Here is a 12451-nt window from a genome sequence, read left to right as displayed (position 1 = left end):
TTGTACATCTGCATTCCAGGCTTTGTGCTCTTCACTGCTAGATACTTGAGGCCTGTTTCCCCAGAACGAGAGTGCTCTCTCACATGTCTGCCATGCAGTTGTTAAATCCAGATGCTGTGACGTTGGAGTGTCACCAGGGTCCCTCTGGGGGAGGCGGGTAGCTTCCCCATACGTGCTCTCTTGGGATGGGGCGGCGTTAGACCGCAGGGGACAGATTGGCGGGAGAAAGGGTTATTTTCATGCCCACAGGAGCTCCCAGGGAGAAATAACCCCGAAGAAGAGGTGAGGCTGGAGAGCACAGGCCGTCACTGGAGACGGGACAAGCGAAGGGAGGGAGTCGGACTTGTCAGGGTGGTGAGGGGGAGGGAGGCCTGGGAGGGACACGGGAGTAAGGGTGGTGCAGCAGCTTATTGTGCAGGTTCCGGTCCCGGCGCCTCTGCAGGGAGGAGAGGCATCTCTTCCTGGCACGGGGTGGGGGAGAGGACCCCTGGCAGTGGGAAATGCGTGGCCTGTATTAGGTCCAAACGGAGGGCAGGGAGTCCCTCCTGTGCCTGCTGTTTGTCTTATCTTCAGCTCGAAATAATCCTTATGCTGGAGTGACACATTTTGAGGTGGCATAGTTTGATCCCCTTTAATCTCAACTATATACATTGTGTTTAATTGTCATGTCTCTTTTTTAATAAGTTTTTTGTTTGTTTGTTTCAGAGAGGAATGGAGATGGAAAGATAGGAACATCTGTGATGAGAGAGAATCTGTGATCGGCTGCCTCCTGCGTGCTCCCCACTGGCGATCGAACCCTCACCCGGGCATGTGCCCTTGACTGGAATCAAACCCGGGACCCTCCAGTCCACAGGCCTTCGCTCTATCCACCGAGCCACACTGGCGAGGGCTGTCATGTCTCCTTTCTCTTTAACCTGATGTTTCTCAGCTGTCACTTCGGTGACCTGGCGTGTCTGAAGAGCACAGCCAGCTTTTGTGGAGTGAACCTCAGGTGGTTGGCACGTTTCCTCGTGGTGAGGTTCGGGCTGTGCGCCTTGGACAGGAGCGCCCCGTGGAGGGCGTGCGTTGTGGCTCTGTGTGGCATTGCTCATGTGGCTGTGGAGGGCGTGCGCTGTGGCTCTGTGTGGCATTGCTCCGTGGCTGTGGAGGGCGTGCGCTGTGGCTCTGTGTGGCATTGCTCTGTGGCTGTGGAGGGCGTGCGCTGTGGCTCTGTGTGGCATTGCTCCGTGGCTGGGTTGAGGGCATGCGCTGTGGCTCTGTGTGGCATTGCTCTGTGGCTGTGGAGGACATGCGCTGTGGCTCTGTGTGGCATTGCTCCGTGGCTGGGTTGAGGGCATGCGCTGTGGCTCTGTGTGGCATTGCTCTGTGGCTGTGGAGGGCATGCGCTGTGGCTCTGTGTGGCATTGCTCTGTGGCTGGGTGGAGGGCATTCTTTGTGGCTCTGTGTGGCATTGCTCTGTGGCTGTGGAGGACATGCGCTGTGGCTCTGTGTGGCATTGCTCATGTGGCTGTGGAGGACGTGCGCTGTGGCTCTGTGTGGCATTGCTCCGTGGCTGTGGAGGGCGTGCGTTGTGGCTCTGTGTGGCATTGCTCTGTGGCTGTGGAGGGCATGCGCTGTGGCTCTGTGTGGCATTGCTCTGTGGCTGTGGAGGGCATGTGTTGTGGCTCTGTGTGGCATTGCTCTGTGGCTGTGGAGGGCGTGCGTTGTGGCTCTGTGTGGCATTGCTCCGTGGCTGTGGAGGGCGTGCGTTGTGGCTCTGTGTGGCATTGCTCTGTGGCTGTGGAGGGCATGCGCTGTGGCTCTGTGTGGCATTGCTCTGGCTGTGGAGGACGTGCGCTGTGGCTCTGTGTGGCATTGCTCTGGCTGTGGAGGACGTGCGCTGTGGCTCTGTGTGGCATTGCTCTGTGGCTGTGGAGGACATGCGCTGTGGCTCTGTGTGGCATTGCTCTGTGGCTGTGGAGGGCATGCGCTGTGGCTCTGTGTGGCATTGCTCTGTGGCTGGGTTGAGGGCATGTGTTGTGGCTCTGTGTGGCATTGCTCTGTGGCTGTGGAGGGCATGCGCTGTGGCTCTGTGTGGCATTGCTCTGTGGCTGTGGAGGGCGTGCGCTGTGGCTCTGTGTGGCATTGCTCTGTGGCTGTGGAGGGCATGCGCTGTGGCTCTGTGTGGCATTGCTCTGTGGCTGTGGAGGACGTGCGCTGTGGCTCTGTGTGGCATTGCTCCGTGGCTGTGGAGGACATGCGCTGTGGCTCTGTGTGGCATTGCTCTGTGGCTGGGTTGAGGGCATGCGCTGTGGCTCTGTGTGGCATTGCTCTGTGGCTGTGGAGGGCATGCGCTGTGGCTCTGTGTGGCATTGCTCCGTGGCTGTGGAGGACATGCGTTGTGGCTCTGTGTGGCATTGCTCCGTGGCTGTGGAGGGCGTGCGCTGTGGCTCTGTGTGGCATTGCTCTGTGGCTGTGGAGGGCGTGCGCTGTGGCTCTGTGTGGCATTGCTCCGTGGCTGTGGAGGACATGCGCTGTGGCTCTGTGTGGCATTGCTCTGTGGCTGGGTTGAGGGCATGCGCTGTGGCTCTGTGTGGCATTGCTCTGTGGCTGTGGAGGACATGCGCTGTGGCTCTGTGTGGCATTGCTCTGTGGCTGTGGAGGACGTGCGCTGTGGCTCTGTGTGGCATTGCTCTGTGGCTGTGGAGGGCATGCGCTGTGGCTCTGTGTGGCATTGCTCTGTGGCTGTGGAGGGCATGCGCTGTGGCTCTGTGTGGCATTGCTCTGTTGCTGTGGAGGGCGTGCGCTGTGGCTCTGTGTGGCATTGCTCTGTGGCTGTGGAGGGCATGCGCTGTGGCTCTGTGTGGCATTGCTCTGTGGCTGTGGAGGGCGTGCGCTGTGGCTCTGTGTGGCATTGCTCTGTGGCTGTGGAGGGCGTGCGCTGTGGCTCTGTGTGGCATTGCTCTGTGGCTGCGGAGGGCATGCACTGTGGCTCTGGCATTCCTCATGTGGCTGTGGAGGACATGCGTTGTGGCTCTGTGTGGCATTGCTCCGTGGCTGTGGAGGGCGTGCGTTGTGGCTCTGTGTGGCATTGCTCCGTGGCTGTGGAGGGCATGCGTTGTGGCTCTGTGTGGCATTGCTCTGTGGCTGTGGAGGGCGTGCGTTGTGGCTCTGTGTGGCATTGCTCATGTGGCTGTGGAGGGCGTGCGCTGTGGCTCTGTGTGGCATTGCTCCGTGGCTGTGGAGGGCATGCGCTGTGGCTCTGTGTGGCATTGCTCCGTGGCTGTGGAGGGCATGCGCTGTGGCTCTGTGTGGCATTGCTCCGTGGCTGTGGAGGACATGCGCTGTGGCTCTGTGTGGCATTGCTCCGTGGCTGTGGAGGGCGTGCGCTGTGGCTCTGTGTGGCATTGCTCTGTGGCTGTGGAGGACATGCGCTGTGGCTCTGTGTGGCATTGCTCTGTGGCTGTGGAGGACATGCGCTGTGGCTCTGTGTGGCATTGCTCCGTGGCTGTGGAGGACATGCGCTGTGGCTCTGTGTGGCATTGCTCCGTGGCTGTGGAGGACATGCGTTGTGGCTCTGTGTGGCATTGCTCCGTGGCTGTGGAGGGCGTGCGCTGTGGCTCTGTGTGGCATTGCTCCGTGGCTGTGGAGGACATGCGCTGTGGCTCTGTGTGGCATTGCTCTGTGGCTGGGTTGAGGGCATGCGCTGTGGCTCTGTGTGGCATTGCTCTGTGGCTGTGGAGGACATGCGCTGTGGCTCTGTGTGGCATTGCTCTGTGGCTGTGGAGGACGTGCGCTGTGGCTCTGTGTGGCATTGCTCCGTGGCTGTGGAGGACATGCGCTGTGGCTCTGTGTGGCATTGCTCTGTGGCTGGGTTGAGGGCATGCGCTGTGGCTCTGTGTGGCATTGCTCTGTGGCTGTGGAGGGCATGCGCTGTGGCTCTGTGTGGCATTGCTCCGTGGCTGTGGAGGACATGCGTTGTGGCTCTGTGTGGCATTGCTCCGTGGCTGTGGAGGGCGTGCGCTGTGGCTCTGTGTGGCATTGCTCTGTGGCTGTGGAGGACGTGCGCTGTGGCTCTGTGTGGCATTGCTCCGTGGCTGTGGAGGACATGCGCTGTGGCTCTGTGTGGCATTGCTCTGTGGCTGGGTTGAGGGCATGCGCTGTGGCTCTGTGTGGCATTGCTCTGTGGCTGTGGAGGACATGCGCTGTGGCTCTGTGTGGCATTGCTCTGTGGCTGTGGAGGACGTGCGCTGTGGCTCTGTGTGGCATTGCTCTGTGGCTGTGGAGGGCATGCGCTGTGGCTCTGTGTGGCATTGCTCTGTGGCTGTGGAGGGCATGCGCTGTGGCTCTGTGTGGCATTGCTCTGTTGCTGTGGAGGGCGTGCGCTGTGGCTCTGTGTGGCATTGCTCTGTGGCTGTGGAGGGCATGCGCTGTGGCTCTGTGTGGCATTGCTCTGTGGCTGTGGAGGGCGTGCGCTGTGGCTCTGTGTGGCATTGCTCTGTGGCTGTGGAGGGCGTGCGCTGTGGCTCTGTGTGGCATTGCTCTGTGGCTGCGGAGGGCATGCACTGTGGCTCTGGCATTCCTCATGTGGCTGTGGAGGACATGCGTTGTGGCTCTGTGTGGCATTGCTCCGTGGCTGTGGAGGGCGTGCGTTGTGGCTCTGTGTGGCATTGCTCTGTGGCTGTGGAGGGCATGTGTTGTGGCTCTGTGTGGCATTGCTCTGTGGCTGTGGAGGGCGTGCGTTGTGGCTCTGTGTGGCATTGCTCATGTGGCTGTGGAGTACGTGTGCTGTGGCTCTGTGTGGCATTGCTCATGTGGCTGTGGAGGGCGTGCGCTGTGGCTCTGTGTGGCATTGCTCCGTGGCTGTGGAGGGCATGCGCTGTGGCTCTGTGTGGCATTGCTCTGTGGCTGTGGAGGGCATGCGCTGTGGCTCTGTGTGGCATTGCTCCGTGGCTGTGGAGGACATGCGTTGTGGCTCTGTGTGGCATTGCTCTGTGGCTGTGGAGGGCGTGCGCTGTGGCTCTGTGTGGCATTGCTCTGTGGCTGTGGAGGACATGCGCTGTGGCTCTGTGTGGCATTGCTCTGTGGCTGTGGAGGACATGCGCTGTGGCTCTGTGTGGCATTGCTCTGTGGCTGTGGAGGACATGCGCTGTGGCTCTGTGTGGCATTGCTCCGTGGCTGTGGAGGACATGCGTTGTGGCTCTGTGTGGCATTGCTCTGTGGCTGTGGAGGGCGTGCGCTGTGGCTCTGTGTGGCATTGCTCCGTGGCTGTGGAGGACATGCGCTGTGGCTCTGTGTGGCATTGCTCTGTGGCTGGGTTGAGGGCATGCGCTGTGGCTCTGTGTGGCATTGCTCTGTGGCTGTGGAGGACATGCGCTGTGGCTCTGTGTGGCATTGCTCTGTGGCTGTGGAGGACGTGCGCTGTGGCTCTGTGTGGCATTGCTCCGTGGCTGTGGAGGACATGCGCTGTGGCTCTGTGTGGCATTGCTCTGTGGCTGGGTTGAGGGCATGCGCTGTGGCTCTGTGTGGCATTGCTCTGTGGCTGTGGAGGACATGCGCTGTGGCTCTGTGTGGCATTGCTCTGTGGCTGTGGAGGGCATGCGCTGTGGCTCTGTGTGGCATTGCTCTGTGGCTGTGGAGGGCATGCGCTGTGGCTCTGTGTGGCATTGCTCTGTGGCTGTGGAGGACATGTGTTGTGGCTCTGTGTGGCATTGCTCAGGCGGCTCCCTGGTTGGCTCTTCAGTTCCCCTCCGTGGGGGCGGTGCATGTTCCAATGTTGGCGATGCTAACTGTGCCACTGGGTTAAGTTACATAGCATCTGGCCGTGCTTCTAGTGAAAAATTTCAGTTTCCGTGTCACATGGGTAATCTGTGCAGAGCCATTGTGACAGGATGTTCTTTGTCACCATCACCCATTCGTGTCCATTAATGACTCTTGCCTCGGTTTTCAGTTGTTAAAAATGATTCTTTTCTGCCATTCCTTCTGTACTTACTAGTTGACATTGAACAGAGTTTTATCTGGATTTTAAACCTAATAAAATATAGTTCCCAAGAAACAATAATGAGAACTATTGATCTTTGGTTTTCCCAGTTGCACTTGAAACCATAGAGCTTTACATTGGTGCTGAGACGTTTTCAAGGTCAGTGTCAGATCAGATTGCGTCCATGGAGCAGATGGTGCTGTGGGGAGGTCGCCCTGGAGGGTGGGAGGAGAGTGTGTACAGTGGTCTGATGTCAGAATTGCCATCGGCAGACCGGGGCTGCTCTGTGGCACGTTCAGGGTCAGTCCTGAGCTCTGCTTTCTAAGGGAGAGGCGCAAGGAGGCGGCATTAAACTTATTAAAATAACTGGGTTATGAAAGTCTTTAAACAGTGGGAAGTAGCTAAGTTGAAATTTTCTTTCTTTTTTTTTTTTAAAATATATTTTATTGATTTTATTTTTACAGAGAGAAAGAGGGATAGAGAATTAGAAACATCGATGAGAGAGAAACAACGATCAGCTGCCTCCTGCACACTCCCTACTGGGGATGTGCCCTCAACTAACGTACATGCCCTTGACCGGAATCGAACCTGGGACCCTTCAGTCCACAGGCTGACGCTCTATCCACTGAGCCACACCAGTTTCGGCTCTAAATTGAAATTTTCTTTCACCTATAAAGACACATGTTAATTTAAGGTTAGAGAAATAAAGTTTATTCTCAACATAGTGTTAATTAACGAAAATGTATGTATGGGTATTTCCAGCTTTCCTTGAATTTAGTGTAACCAAGTATGCGGTTATCTTTCATTTCAGAGTCAGCAGTTTGGGGGCGGGGGGAGCAGTGGCACCTCGTAGGGAACAGGAGATCCAGTGAGCCCTGATGTGCTGCGCAGTGAGGAAGCTCTGGGGGCTTGGGGAGGAGAGGGGTGCGGTCCGGAGGGCAGCGCAGTGAGGGCAGGGCACTGCGGGTGGCTGGGGAGCAGGTGGCGGGAGCGGGGTGGGTGCACACAGCCTTGGGGTGGCGCTCACGAGGGCAGCGCAGTGAGGGCAGGGCACTGCGGGTGGCTGGGGAGCAGGTGGGGAGCGGGGTGGATGCACAGCAGTGGGGTGGCGCCCACGAGGGCAGCGCAGTGAGGGCAGGGCACTGCGGGTGGCTGGGGAGCAGGTGGGGAGCGGGGTGGATGCACAGCAGTGGGGTGGCGCCCACGAGGGCAGCGCAGTGAGGGCAGGGCACTGCGGGTGGCTGGGGAGCAGGTGGCGGGGGTGGGGTGGGTGCACAGAAGTGGGGTGGCGCTCACGCCTTGCCGGGAGCTTTCAGTGTTTTCGTTTCTGACTCCACCTTGCCTCACCGTCCACTATCTGTACAGTCCGCTAGGCTCATGCTGCTCAGGACCAGGCCTGCCGTTAGTATTAAGTGTCCATGCTGCCCAGCCCAGTGTGGTGGTTGGCGGGCATTTTTCCATGCACCAGAACGTTGCCGGTTCGGTTCCCAATCAGCACAGGATTGGGTTGTGGGCCGGACCCCTGGTAGGCGGCCTGGAGGAGGAGGCAGCCCATCCATGTCTCACTCTCACATGGATGTTTCTCCTCTCTCTCTCCTTCCTCTCTCTAAATAATTAAAGAAAGAAAGAAAATGTGTGTTATATTGTGTTAAAATCGCTTGACATAGAAGTGACCCCTGACCTCAGGGGTGGTCTCCTGTGGGGTAAAGAGGCAGAACTGAGCGAATGCTAGTGCTTGTTGAACAGCGTTTCTTTTGAGTCAAATGCAGAAACTTGGACTCAAACCTTAACCTTACAGCTCACCTTGGAAGCTCGCGGCGTGTTGTTTCCTCTCTTGCAGCAAACTGCAGGGAAACGTCATCTTCGGGAGCTGGAGGGGCAGTCGGGTCTGAGTGGAATGTTGTCTTTTTCAAAAGTATCACAGTGCAGGGCCATCGGCTGCAGCCTGGAGAGACTGTGGAGATTTGATGGATGGAATTCGTTAAAATGGTATTTGACCTGCATTCAGCTTCAATTTCTGACAGATCTAGTTTTAGGCATAATTACATTGCAATGTAAACATAATATATTTGTTACAGATTTAGAGAAACCCAGAAATTTGTTTGGTTCGTAGAGTAGTGCAAGAAAAGAAGGCTATTGCATTTGTGGTTTAACTTACAGAAACGGGGGTAAAATTTACCACCATTAATAGCTTCAGAAGGGAGAGGTTTTTCTTTTCCGGTTCCTAAAGCAGAATCATATATCTCTAAACTGTTGTCTTTATACAAACCATGTTCTAAAAGTAATAAAGTGCTAAAATTGTAGGGAATTTTAAAACGCAGAAAAGTTTTAAGGAAAAGAAATTACTCTGGTAGTAATCATATCCTCAAATTTTGAGTGAATATTTTCTCTCCATCCTCCCTTTTCTTTTTTCCTTGTTTTTAACTTGAAGTCATAATCTTAATCTTATTGTAAATAAAAATGTTCTTTTTTTTTTTCATTGGACGCCATAACATAAGCATTTTTGTTCATTATAAACTCATGTTTAATGGCTCAATTGAATGAATCCTGTGAAATGAACCATGGCTTATCAAACCATCCCCTCACTCACTGGGAGGCAGTTACATTTGGGGGTGGAAGTGGGAGGGCCATTTTTTGCTGTTGTAATTGGTAATGTTGAAGGAACATTCTGTATGAAGTTTCTGTGTGTGTTAAGGTAGGCTAGATTAATATGCAAGGATTTCTAATTAATGCAGAAATGACAAGTAAAAATGGAAATCTGTGATTAAGTATCTAACGATATTGGTGTTTAAATTCTTGAAGTTTGTATTCCTTTTCTATTCTCTTTGGTCTTAGTCTTTGACCTTAGTCTTTTCATAAGCTATACTCTCCGAATAGTAGTTAATAAATCCTCAAAATACTTATTTTGTATACTATAGAAATTTTGGATATTTCCCATCTTTTTGTATGTTTTTTCCCCCACACTTTATATTTTCAAAACTTGTCCATTTTGGTGATGATGATGATGATGGTAATTTCTTGCCCATCTGAACCATTTTATTGCCCAAAAAACATTTAAGGGAAGTAATATTTTCAGTGATGTCAGTGGAGCCAACAGAAATAATATATAGTACTTTTTGTTGTTTTTATTTTTTGCTTTTAAAATAAAATCGGTGGATAGAAAGCTATTTCACTTTATTTCACACTACATACTATAGTTTGTGATTTAGATTTGATTTTTATCCTACCCTAAATTCATGTCTAGGTGGTTCAGAGTTTGGGGATTTTCATGTTTGTTGGGTTAAAATACTGTATAAAATCTTGTATATTTTAAATTTATATGAGAATATATTTTCTATGCTAAATTTTAGAATTAATAAAATATTTTAGGTTTTCTTTGAGACATTCCTTATAGTCTTAAGAATTGTTTGAAAACATGATTCTAGATAGAGACGGGAGTGTGGTTTTTAAGAAACTACCACTTAGTGAGCATTTTCTGTGTTGCAAACACTTTTTCTCCACCAGCCTTCATACAGGCATGCCTGGACTCATTTGATCCTCATAATAGTTAGCTTTTTCTGTTCCTTCACAGAGTACGTGGGGCCGTGTTTTCCCGCCAGGGTTCGTGTTTCACTTGGTTCACTGGGACTTGATGGGAGCTGTGCATTTGGGCTTCACAAGAGCAGGAATAGAATCTGGACATTCGTATTTGTAGTTAGAGTATTGGAATCTGGGACACAAAGCGAGAAATGAATGAGCTGGAAGGTTTCTGTTACAGATTTGAATGTGACGAGGGCGCCGTCCGCCTTCGGACTTCCGGTGAGCAGGGGGGTGGGTTGGGACAGGCCTTGGGGTGAAAGGTCAGCCATAGAGGGGTCAGGGCCCATGTGGCTCAGTGTGCTTTGTTCTGAAACTTGGCAGTCTGTATGAGGTTTGTCTTTCATAGCCATCGAGGGGCCTGTCACACAGGAGTGTGCAAGTTTGTCATTAACATGTGGTTATCAATTAAAATGCGAAAACGTGACCTGTTGGCTCTGTGTTATGAACATAAAGTAAGTTCTCATTGTATTTGGCATGTTAATTCCAGTTGCCTGTACAGGACTGTCTAGGGCACATGTGTCAAACACAAGGCCCGCGGGCCAAATCCGTCCCGCCAGGCCTTGCAATGTGGCCCACACCGCGCTGTCATCACTGCACTCCGCTGCGTTTCCATCACAATGACAGTTTATGACTGTTCAGTAAACCATTCGGCCGGAGATTTAGGCTGGATTTTAGATTTTGGCCCCTTCTCTGATTGAGTTCGACACCCCTAGTCTAGGGAAATGATGTGGATAACTCGGCAGTGATAGTGAGGCTGCAATGAATTTTAAAGGCTTATTAGTTTACTGTTTGGTTGTGGTGCTTCCAGAAAGAAGGTAGATATGGATTAGAGAGGAGGGGAGAGATGTGGGGGTGGAATTTGTGTCTCACTCGGAGGCAGCGTAACCTGGAACCGCAGTGAACGGGTGAGAGGCTGTAGGAAGGCGCTGGAGGGGAGGATGGGTGGTGAGCGGTGCTCCCGGCAGCAGGGCCCTGGCGTGCCGTGCCGTGGGCCCGAGAGGCTGACAGCCGCCGTCACCGGGGAGGACGTGACTCCGCCAGGAATCCTCCTGACCAGCTGTCACATTTCCACCTGCGTTAGAACAGTAAACACATTCTGAAGGACAGCTCTCAGATAGGAACTGCTTTCTTGGCTCTCAATAGATATCTAAATTATTTACCAGGGATCTTATTCTGATAAGTTAAACATGAAAATGTTGTTAATTAGGAAATTTCTTAAATTTGGTTTTTAAAATTGAGTTTTTCGTTCTAAAATATTCTCTCTGATTGCTTTTAGGTTACCTAGGGTATGAATTAATACAGACTTGGAAACTGAAAGAACTTAGAATCAGCATTTTGAGGTAAATATGTACATAACAGCGTTAAGGTTCCCCATTCTGCGTGGGTCACTTCCTGGCACAGTAAACGTGTGTGCGATGAGCACGTGTAACTGCCACAGCGATGTCCTTTAGACACTGGCCTGGCGGGGTCAGAGCGGAGACTGCCCTCGGCCCTCCCGAGCGGGTGCGGCTCCGCAGCCCCTGGTGCGGGTCCCAGCTCACGCCCCTCCTGCTCCCTGGTCCTCACCCAGAGTCTCCATGGAGACCGCCTCCCCATTTACATGTCCCTGCAGTACCCGTGACCTGTGCTTCTGAGTTCCTTTCTTCATAAATGAGTTCTAGTTTACAGTGTGGACTTAACTGTGTTTTGAATTTGTGTTTTCAGTTTCATTTTGAGAAATTGAAATTGCTGCTAACATTTTATAAACGCATTGAAGACCTATTACTAGATGATTTGGGTTTTTCAGCAAAGTCACCTCTTCTGGTGACCTTCATTATTTCTTTAGTGCATGTGAATTTAGGAAATCACACACACTTACTCTTATTTCTTCCTTGTTCTAGTCTCCATCTTTAGAATTTATTTGCTTCGGTTTATTTCCTTGTATTCATTTTAGAATCTTTTCTTGAATGTTTTTCTTTCCCCCACATCTCCTGGAATTAGGCCTGCTATTGTTCCTCCTTTTGCTCTTTGTTTTAGAATAACTTGGTATCCTAAAATAACCCAATGTCTTTTGTTTAAAATTTAATACAAAATACAAAAATAATAGTCTTTATTCAGCTCTTCATATCAATAAGACGTGTTTATATTCAGTTTAAGTGCAGGATCTTAAAGTGGGCTGTTTTGCCTTTGTTTTTAGAGTGGAAGCGTGGGCATGCAGTGATTTCCAGTAAACTGCTGTCACATGTCAAAATGCAGTTCAGACAACAGCAACACAGATCAGACATTGAAACGGTAACCGGCGACTTACCCCGTGGGAAGTGGCGAGTTTATGGCGCGCTGTGCGAAGTTGTCTTATTGTATGGAAACAGTGAAACAGCCTCGCCGATTTCATAAGTGTACATGGTTTGACCAGAAACGTAGAATCTGTGATTGGAAATGGTCACGTGGCGTTCTGTGGGCGCTGCTAGAGCAGTCCTGCAGTCCGCTCCTCCGAACCGCATTCCACCGAGGCCAGTGAGGGGGAAAGTGTTTCCACCGCCACGGAGAGGCAAACTCGGCAACACCACAGGTTTTCCTGTTTCCACAGGATTGGATTACCTGGCGAATTTTTAAATCTTGGTTCTGCTTTCCCTAACTAGGAAGTGTATTGCTGGGCGGGCCCTGTGTCCTACAGGAATGGAAATTAACGTACATGTTATAACCTCATGGAAACTATACCTGGAGGGTTAAGTGCTGTCCTCCATTTCCTTGCAAATCTCTTCTCGTTACACCTTCAAGGCCGGGAGGGACGGGCGGGTGTGGATTTCCAAACCAAATAGATGTAGTTTCTCCAAACTACCTAGGTATGGTGTGTGCTTCTCTCTACTGGTTACTGCGGGGACATCATGCATCTCTGAGTCGGTTCATGGAATGTTTATTCACTTCCCTGTGTGC

General features: G+C 52.1%; 1 protein-coding gene across 5 annotated transcripts in view; it reads left to right on the top strand.

Moving 5' to 3' along the window:
- The window catches only part of DICER1 (dicer 1, ribonuclease III), a 67614-nt gene that overhangs the window by 9976 nt on the left and 45187 nt on the right, over window positions 1-12451 (top strand). The window contains exons 2-3 of one of the 5 annotated variants that reach the window (XM_045577218.1): window positions 10815-10878; window positions 11715-11809. The exons of 3 other annotated variants lie outside the window; for them this stretch is intronic. The gene's annotated coding sequence lies outside the window, so the exon portion shown is untranslated. The remainder of the gene's footprint in view (window positions 1-10814; window positions 10879-11714; window positions 11810-12451) is intronic. One more of the 5 variants, XM_045577214.1, reaches the window with a different exon arrangement.

Source organism: Pipistrellus kuhlii, unplaced genomic scaffold, assembly GCF_014108245.1.
Source record: "Pipistrellus kuhlii isolate mPipKuh1 unplaced genomic scaffold, mPipKuh1.p scaffold_m20_p_85, whole genome shotgun sequence".
Lineage (NCBI taxonomy): Eukaryota > Metazoa > Chordata > Mammalia > Chiroptera > Vespertilionidae > Pipistrellus > Pipistrellus kuhlii.
This window is presented reverse-complemented; position numbering and strand designations above follow the sequence as displayed.